This window comes from Elephantulus edwardii, unplaced genomic scaffold, assembly GCF_000299155.1.
Source record: "Elephantulus edwardii isolate Elephantulus edwardi_28Jun2011 unplaced genomic scaffold, EleEdw1.0 scaffold00504, whole genome shotgun sequence".
Classification (NCBI taxonomy): Eukaryota; Metazoa; Chordata; class Mammalia; order Macroscelidea; family Macroscelididae; genus Elephantulus; species Elephantulus edwardii.
In genome coordinates this window covers 17,392-28,380 of record NW_006400254.1, presented here as the reverse complement: position 1 = coordinate 28,380, position 10,989 = coordinate 17,392, and positions in this window count along the sequence as shown.

Below are 10,989 nucleotides of genomic sequence, written 5' to 3'. Positions count from 1 at the left end.
GGATGATAGAAAGAGAATTGATGCCTTTGAGCTGTGGTGCTGGAGAAGAGTGTTGAATATACCATGAACTGCTAGGAGAACAAATAGGTTTGTTTTGGAGAGGGTGAAGCCAGAATGCTTCTTGGAGTCAAGGATTCTGAAGCTTTGTCTGACATACTTTGGGCATTTTGCAAGGAGGGACTGGTTCTTGGAGAGGGACATCATATTTGGGAGAGTGGAGGGATGGCGCAGGAGAGGAAGACCCTTGATGAGATGGATCGACTCTGTGATTGGGTTGTGGGAATGAGTGCGTTGGGGACAGCAATGTTGGCACAGGATAGAACAGCATTTAGCACTCTTGTACATAGAGTCACTATGAGTCACAAGTGACTCGATGGCACATAACAACAACAACCACAAGAACATTTATGACACACGCTAAGACTCGAAAGTTTGTTGATTTTTTTTTGCAAGCAGATATCCAGTTTTATGAGCATGATTTATTGAAGATATTGTACTTTCTACATTTCATAGGTTTTGATTTTCAAATACCCTTTAACTATAGGTTCATGTGCCAAGTTCTAGGTCTTCAATTTTATTTCACTTGTCTATGTATCTATTATCATACCAACACCATGCTGATTTGGTTAGTACAGCTGTGTAGTAGGTTTTGAGGTAAAGTAGTCATCTGCCTCACATATTTTTGTCGTTCAGAAGAGTTTTGTTAATTTGAGATCTCTTTCATTTTCAAATAAACTTATCCATTATATGTTTTGTCTTTTTGAAAAATGAGTTTGATATCTCTATTAGGATTGCATGGAACATGTAGACTACTTTTGGAGGAATTGTGATTTTTCACAATTTTGGTTCTTTCTATCAAAGAACAGGAAATATTTGGCAATTACATTTCAGATGTAGATCTCATAATGGAGGTTTATAGAATACTTCAGAGAATTCACAAGAAAAACTGACAACCCAATTAAAAAAAAAGGGCAAAAGACATGGAAAAACTTTTCCCAAAGGAACACATGATGGCAAACAAGCATATGAAGAAATGATCAAAATCACTGACAATCAGAGAATTTCAAATCAAAACAACATTGAGGTACCATCTTACCCCAGTAGCAATAGTAATATTTAACAGGACAGCAAGCAATATTAGGAGAGGCTATGGCGAGTATGGAACTCTCATGCACTGCTGATGGCTTTATAAAATGGTACAACCACTCTCGAAAACATTATACACTTCCTCAAAAAAGCTGAACATAGAAGTCTAATAGGACCCAGCTATTCCACAACTAGGAATATAACCCATGGATATTTGAACTGGGACATGAGCAGAGATATGTGCACCTAAGTTCATAGAAGCATTATTAACAATAGCAAGAAAATGAACCAGCCAAATGTCCTTCAACAAGCAAAGGCATTGAGAAATTGTGATATCTTTATATAATGAAATATTATGTTTCTCTAAGGAATAATGATGTACTAAAACACTATATAGTGTTAATCTTAGGGAAATAATGTTAAAGAAATTTTGTTGTGGTGTTGTTGTTTTTTTAAGTGTCATAGAGTCACATGCAACTCATAGAGACTCTATGAATAGAAGTCCTGAACACCTGTATAACTTTTGTCTTTTCTCCAGGTTCATAGGGTTTCCAGAGGCAAGTTATTATGGAAGTGGATGTCACTCCTGCTTTCAAGCTTGTTTTAATCGGGGAGCTCCACCAAATATTGTCCACCATGGGTAACCATTCTCACATTTGACTCATAAGTGTCACAGTGTTCAGCCTCACAGCAACCACAAGTTATCTCTGTACAGCAAGTGGACATACCGAAGTTACATGACCTAGAAGAATGTTTCAACAAAAACAAAGGCAGGCCTGAGGGCCACAGAGCAGAGTCACCCTCCTTTGGCTTGGGAGCATGACTTTCTGTCCACTAGGCTAAATGCTCTCTCCCTTTCTCTCTATGCTGCTGTTGTTGTTAAGTGCTGTCACGTTGTAGGCAACTCTAGTGACCCTATGAACGGAAGTCCTGGACACCTGTATAACTTTCATCCTGTCTCCAGGTTCATAGGATTTCCAGAGGCAAGCTATTATGAAATTCTAGTGAAAGAAAGCAAAATCAAACCTTACTTTCTTCTTCCAGTACACAACTTCCAGGGCTTCAAATGTAGATACTATTGGAGAACAATTTTTATAATTATTTCCCATGTTTAAGAAGTGAAATCCCTTTATGTTATCTAGAGAGAGAAAAAAAAATAAAAATTTAGAGAAAAATATAGCAACTCTTCAACATTTCACTATGGAAGCTAACACAAATGCCTAAAATTAATAAACTTGAGACAATTAAATATAAATTAATCCTTATTATATATTCAAAATACATGATCAAACCTAGAATGATATGTAAGACAAGGTTTATGAATGATAATTTAATAAAATATACAAATTAAGTCTATTTTGCACTTGTGATACATGTAGGTGTACGCAGCACTCAGAATTCAATTGATTAGAATATTTGATTAATTTCAGTTACCAATAACTAGTAAGAAAAAAGATCACTAGAGATATTTCCATGTTTGTAATATCATGGCAATATGGAACTATATTTAGCATTTCATAAACTGTACTACAGAAAACATAAACTTTTAAAAAATATTTTTTATTTATTTCGTATCATAATACATTTACAGTATGTTTCATTTATATACATTTTACCCTACTACTTTATTTGAGAAATCCAGATACAAATTGAACAAATTATTTCAATTTCCCTCACCCCAGTCACTGAATCAATCCACCTCATAGAGGGCCTTCCTCTCCTGCTCTGTCCCCCACCCTCCCAAGCATGATGTCCCTCTCCAAGGACCGGTCTCTCCTTACAACATGTCCAAAGTATGTCAGACGAAGCCTCAGAATCCTTGCCTCCCAGGAGCTGCCTGGTTAACCTTCTCCAGGATGAATCTGTTTGTTTTCCTAGCAATCCATGATACATTCAACACTTTTCTTCATTCTAAAATATTTTTCATATTCTAAAATATTTTCATATTCTAAAATATTTCAAGAGAATTTTAGAAATTCATATTGTTCACTCTAGAAAAACAACAATCTAGGAAAATATTAAATCTAACCAAATCTTGAGAGGATATAAAATAATGGAAGAATTACTCCCATAATAGTGGATATGTAGCTGAAATCCCTAGCAATTTATAAAGGTTTCTGAAGCGTCTTTTATAAAGGATTCATTTTGTGCCTAAATAGTTGTCATTATGTATTTTGAATTTGACTGCAACTCATGGCTACTTAGATCCTTCTCTGAACTTTCCTCAACCAGAAAACCTTATGTAAACAATAAAATAAAATATTTTTTATGATCTCATATCATGATCTTATTTTTTAAGACTATTTCATTAAAAGTAACACATTTTTATTTTCCATTCTTCCCTCATGGCACATAACAACAACATGTGCTGACAACAATTCTAGAACTCTGACTTATTTAAATTTAGCTAAGCCAAAAGATATTATTTTAGTCTTAGTATTATATACATTATATCCACAATAAAAACTTAAATAATTTTTTTACTTTGTAGAAAATAAACATTTAAATCCATTAAAATTAAATATAAAGTTGTTATTATTATATGTTGTTGTTCTTGTTAAATGTCATCCTGTCAACTAAGAATTATAGCACCAGCTCTTAACCTTGGCATATCCTGAAACCTCTCTCATGATTTCGGATATACTTCCTAAATATTAATAAATGTTGGCTGAAAATTTTGGCTACTTCAATAAGACATTGCTAGGAATTTAAGCTGGATTAAGAAGAGACAATTAACAACAAGCAATATCACTAATGATGCTGGACAGATCTTGATTAAAAGTAGAGAATAACAAAGATTTTACTTTTGTCTTAATGATCATGCAAAGGCATTTTACTGTGTGGACCATAACAAATTATGGCTGACATTGAGAAGAATAAGAATCCTAGAACTTTTAATAATACTCACTAAAACATAAACATGGACAAAGACACAGTTGTATAAGAAGAATGAGACAATATTACATGGTTTGTAAGATGATAGATAGACAGACAGGCAGAGAGATAGATTATATTCCATCAAGTCACTACTGACTCATCACTGACTTTTTCAGAGGGTTTTCAGTGGCGGTAAATCAGACAGAAGGAAATTGGTTCTTTTTGTCCCATGGAAAAGCTAATGCCCTTAGGGTGGTATTTCATCACTGGGCCACCAGATATATACTACATGTGGGCTCTGTGTATGTGTGTGTATTCCTAATTGTCTCTTTCAGAAATACTCTTCCTATTCCAAATTCAGTATGATACACCAAACACCATCAAATTAAATATATTGAATTCATATTTTTACCATTGTTGTCTTTAAACCTCAATGTTTATAATAGAAGGTATCCTTTCAATTTGTTATTCCAGAGCTTACATCTGTAAAACTTAGTCATATTAGCTATAATCCTTATCAGTATGATCCTTAAAGCAGATCATTATGTCCAGTTTCTTTTACTCACTGTATTTCATTTACTTGGAATAATTCTTATGTATGATGAACCTCAGAGCTAATCTCTCATCTCACTTAACTTTTCCCCTGCTTTTCAGTCCTAACTAAATTATGCTGATTGTTCAAAAATCCACATTTAAGTTTACATTGTCAAAAATGTATTTTGATAAACAGAATTTTTCTTTTTGTGTTTTTAAAAGTATCACTATTATTTTTTTCATTAATTTTACCTTAAATTAGAGTGAATCTATTTTACTTGAAGTTGTGGCAATAAAATTGTGAATATAAAAATAAATCTTAGATTTATAACCTGTGGAAATATCTGTTGCCTTTTATGGACATTATATTATGTAATAGTTAAGACACACTTACAAATATGTTGTCGTTGTTGTTGATTGCCATCAAGTGAGCACAACTGGTAGCAACCCTATGAAAAAAAGGCCTGAATCCTTTCTATAACTATCGTCGTTTATCAAAATTCATCATTTCCAGAGGCATTTTGTTTAGGAATTGGATGCATTCCTGCTTCCAAACTTAGAAAATACAGCCTTCAAGATGGATTAAATATCCACTTCAAGAAAACACGTTAGGGAGATCTGGTGGAATAGTGGCAAGAAGCGGCACTGCAATCTTAAAAAGCGCATGGTTCAAATCCACCCGATTTTCTCTGAGGGAGAAGGAGGGGCAATCTCCTTCAAATCTGACTTGAAGGTACACAACTAAGGGGAGCGGAGGGAGGTATGGACACAGGATGCATCCCTGACACATTCTTTTCCTGATTTTGAACCGTGCAGTATTTCTCTGCTTTGTTTTGAGGACTGTTTTCTGGCCAAGTGTAGATTTCACATAAGCACAATCAAAAGTTTTGGGAATCTGCAATTCTGAAGATAAATAAACTTCGTGATGGAAAGTTCTTCACTTACTCTAAGAATTTTAAAGTTGTCTAGTAATGTCAAACTTAGTATAACAAGAAAGATAATAACTTCTTAGAAGATGGTATTTGATATTTTTTCTTATTTTCATCTTTTGCTGATTTTTAATGCACACCCACACACTGAACTGAAATGAATGCTTCTGATTAAGAAATAAAAAAAGTAATGCTTTGCAAGAAATTACATATATAGAGAGTTTTAGAATATGAATTTAGAGGGAAAATTATAGTTTGTTAAAATGCATTCAAAGAATTTAGCAGAAAATATCAAATTACTCAAGAATAAACTCATTTCCATTGAATCAAAACCAACTCATTGCTTGATCCTTCATCAGGTTTTCAAAGGTTGTAAAAATAGCATGAAAACAGATCACCCATCTGTCTCTCCCAAGTGGCTCTGGTGGATGTGAAATAAAACAGAGGTGCAACTTTTGGATTAGAAGCACAACTCACTAGTAATTAAAAATTTACTTCAGATTTTCAAATATAATATTGCTATCTTGTTTTAATCAACCTACACCACCCCAATCAAAGTCTAAAACATCTCTGTAAGTGGAGCAAGGAAACACTACATGATTCAAAATCAGGAAATGAGTGTATCAGGGATGTGTCCTGTCTCCATACCTTTTTGTTTTTCTCTGTGTGTATAATCTCTTTTTAGCTAATAACTTTTTTATAAAATCTTTTATATTTGTTTGCATACAAAATTCATGTAAATTGTTTCACACATTTCTTCATTCATACCTTTTCAAACAATATGTGGAATTCAGCATTTGGGAGGCTAGACTCTATGAGGATGAATGTGGCATTATTGGAAGAATTCTCATCAACAACCTGTATTATGCAGATGACAGCTTTGCTTGCTAAAACTAAGGAAGGCCACAAGCATTTGCTGCAGAAGATCACGGACTATAGCTTGCAATATGGATTGGAGCTCAACATCAAGAAAACAAATATTCTCACTAGTGAGCCTGTTGACAGTACAATGATAGACAGAGAAAAGTTTGGAATTATTATCAATTTTAGCTTGCTTGGCTCCACAACCAACACTCTTGGCACCAGCAGTCAGAAAATCAAAAGCAAATTGCATTAGGAAAATCTGCTGCCAGGGAAGTCCCTCCAGAGTGCTGAAAAGCAAGGATGTCAACCTAGAGACTAAAGTATGCCTGATCTAAGCCATGGTCTTTGCAATTGCTTACTGGAGAATGACCAGAGATGATAAAAGAGTGTTAATGTCTTTAGGTAATGTTGCTGGAGAAGACTACTAAGCATACCACGGACTGCCACGAGAACAAACAGGTCTTTTCTGAAGAGGGTGAAAAGAAGTCGCTCCTTGGACACTAGGAATATGGGGCTCCATCTCACACACTTTGAGCATGTTCCCAGAAGATACCAGTCCTGGGAGAGGGATATCATGCTTAGGAGTGTGGAGGAACAATGCAGGAGAGGAAGATCTCAGATGAGATAGATTTACAGGGTAATTGGAGTAATGAGTACTGTGTGTCAGTGACAGTGCCACTGGTTCAGGATAGAGCACAGTTCAAAGACATTTTGCATATGGTTGCTATGAGTCGTAGCGGACTTGACAGCACATAACAACAAATGAGAAACTTAATTATATTATTAGATAACTTCCTTAATTTTATAGTTTTTCAATATAATTTAAAATTAAATTTACATCTTTTCAATTTGTATAAACCATACAATAAGCTCAGTATTCCTGCTAGATTTATTTTTTATATATAAAATGTTTGATCCACTTCCTCAACATTTTTCAATAATGACTGGAGGTTCACCTTTCTTATCCTTATTCATGATCTCAAGAAGAAATGATGAATTATCAAGTTATTTTACTCTGCATATTTCTATCTCTGGGGTTTGCTGAGGTGCATTGTTCCAGATTTTACTAATGAAAATTAAGATTAAAAGATATATCTAATGCACATCCAAAAACTTCTCCAACAGGGTAAAAAGGGAAGCCATAAACTGGGAAATAGTATTTGCTAATGACATGCCAGATAAGGGACTTATATCTAGAATTTATAAAATACTTGAGCGCCACAACAAGATAAAGGTAAATAACCCAATTGAAAAATGGGCACAGGATGTGAACAGACACTTCACCAAAGAAGACATTTAGATGGCAAACAAATACCTGGAGAAATTTACAAAATCCCTAGCTCTAAGAGAGATGCAAATCAAAACAACTATGATATATCATCTCACTCCAGTCAGAATAACAAAATTTAACAGAACAGCAAGCAACAAATGCTGATGAGGTTGTGGAGAAACTGGAACCCTTATTCACTGTTGGTGGGAGTGCAAAATGGAACAGCCATTATGGAGGGCAGTATGGCACTTTCTCAAAGAGTTGTAAATAGAAATACTATTTGACCCAGCAATTCCACTAGTTGAAATATACCCCAAAGAAACCATAACCACCACCCAAGCAGATATATGCACACCCATGTTTATCACGGCTTTGTTCACAATAACAAAGAGTTTGAAATAATCTAAGTGCCCAATTACCAACGAATGGATAGAGAAGCTGTGTTATATTCACACAACGGAATACTGTGCTGCATTGAACAACAAGGAACTCATGAAATGTTAGTCAAGATGAATGACCCTGGAGGACATAATGCTGAGTGAAATATCTCAGTCACAAAAGGACAAATACTGCATAGTACCATTATTGTAAAAAGGGATTGACATACAGGTTGGGGGGATACTGAGAAATACGGGATAAATTATGTATACTGCATTGAAACAGATGAGAGATACAACTGTTTAAAAGGTATATATGATTATTATTATGACATGAGTCCAGAATGAAGGCTGAATAGTGGAGTGGACTTCGGGGAAGGGATTGTACAACCATGAAAGAATTTTTCTTTTATTTTTTCAGAGAAGAATGAACTGGAGGGGAGAGGTGGGCAAGGAGAAAAATGCAAGAATGAAAATCCAAAATCTCTGTAAATTTTCATTAAAATTAATAATAATAATAATAAAATTTTAAGAAATATAACCAGAATTTTATTAGGATATTTAAGTATTTTCCAATTTTATTGTTATATGAGTTGATAAAAGTACATTTAAAAATGTAAATGTAGAACTTACTTTATTTTTAAATCTGACTATAGTGTATTGATAGTGGAAAGTTGGTTAATATCTATGAAATACCAGATGTAATTATTTGACATATTAGTTTCTCTACATAAAATATTTCTATTTAATTTTCTGTTACTGTATTAGTTTCATTTATTATTTATTATTTTTATCTTTACATATTTGCTTAGGAATACATTCATATTTCTCACACTGCCATTTTTCTATCTTTAACACAAGTTGAGGTTATATTTGTCATTGTAAAATGCAGGCACTTTACTTATTCTCAATCATATAGACTATTATTTTTTCCAAACTGCTAGATATAGTTAATTAACAAATTTAAAAATAGCAAATCATGACTTGACCAGAAATGCTTAAATGAAACAGAAAGTAAGAACACAGACTAGAATTCCAATTTCTGCTCGAACATGTTAGAAACTTGAAAATCCTCAGTCTCCTTTGTGCAATAAAAAAACTATTGAGCCAAACTAACTGGAAAATAACATGTCTTTTTAGATCAGTCAAAGAAGTGAGGTGACAAGACAAACAACTATCCTGAGAACCAAAATAAAAAATAGAAGCAGAAAATCCCACTTTACCAGAAGCAGAAGTTGATAGCATGATCTGGTAGAAATACTAGGTATAACTCAGAAATTTGCTGGAAGCTTAGCAAAGATTAGGTTGGAAGTTAAAAACTATTTGGCAAGAAGGTAATATTTAGAGACACGTTTGAATTTTTCTTAAATTTTACCACTCGTAGTCCGAGAGGTATATCTTCTCTTCATTCCAGCAGGAGTAGGCAAAAAGCAATCATTTTGAAACATCTTTAGAGCTTGCTCTTTTCTCTCTGAAAAATAAAGAATCCTCTTGGAAGAACATTTTACAAAACTTTAAGAGAAACTAGACAGTTCCAATCTAGACTAGTCATTGTGTGTATTGAAGGAGGAGGAAAATAAAGCAAATAAAGAGTTAATGTTCTGAAAAAAAAAGTTAAAAAAAAAACACCAAAAAACAAAACCCAAAACAAATAATAACAGATATAATCATAAAAATATAGAACACTTCACTCCAAATACCTTACTTGCACATAAGCAAGACTTGGGATAATAACAATAAGTTGCAACTGAAAAGCAAAAAATAAACAGACTCTATTTAACAATCAGTTTTCAACAAAAACAAAAGAAAATAGGGAACAAAAAAACCAAACAATACTAGAGGAAATTGAAATCTTCCCTACAGCTAGAGCAGACTTTAATATTAACATGTTATGTTAGCCAAGGAAATGCTAACACTTCTCGCTAATGACACTTTACCATAAATTCCTGTGCCTGTGTTTTTTTTAATAACAAGAACAAAAAAATTAAATCTTAAAGTGAAGAGAAAATCTGTAGAGTAAAAGCAAACAACAAATCCATTCTTGAGTGTGACAAAAATTCTTGAAAAATCTCAATCTGATACTTTCTTGGGGAGTTCTGGTGGTGTCCAAGTCCATAGAGATTTACATCTCTAACCTAAAGGTGGCGGTTATTTTGAACTTTGGAAGTACAAATACTTCATTTAAGAAAGATGAGCAATCTCATCCTATGTAATTACAACTTCCAAAAACCCACTGAAAGGTCACCTATGGGTCTGTTCTAACTCAATAACAAAGAGTAAATTTGAGAAGATTGGTGTACAAGTTGTTCTAATGTAAAAAGAAGACAATATTAAAAAAAATATGTGTGGTATAGGCAGAGTGATGTAATTCTAAAAAAAGAAAGAAAATGTTAGAAATAAAAAGATATTGTAAGAAAAATCAGAATATGTTTGATGAGCTAAACTGGACACTGATTAAAGCTAAGAAAAGAAAGAGTGAGCTTGATAATATGTCTTATAAAGAACTAAGACAAAAAGATAATTAATAGAAGAGTTAATACTTATTGGACCATTAGAAAAGGACTAGCATACATGTATTGAGAATGTCAGATACAGAAGAAATAACAATAGAGGTATCGAAAGTGATAACTAAGAATTTTCAGTAGTTCATGACAGATATCACCTGCAGATCTAGAACCCTTAGGAATAGCTGTCAGACTAAATACCAAAAGAATATATACTTAGACACTCACACTATAAAAAGTGTATATATACCCTTAGAGATTCAAACTATAAATTGTCAAGTCTAAATGTTAAAATAAAGAAAAATTTTGAAATAAAATGAATATAAAAAATGGAGCAAAATATTTAAGATGTTAAAAAGCAAAGCAAACAAAACATAAATAACTATATATAATAAATCCATCCCAGAATTCTATATTCGATTTTTTTAAAGTGAGGCATTAAAGACTCTCAGAGATACAAAAATTAAAGAGATTTGTCACTAGCAGGCATACCTACTAAGAATATTGTAAGGATATTTTTTTAGAAATAAAGAACATTGCCTAAGAGA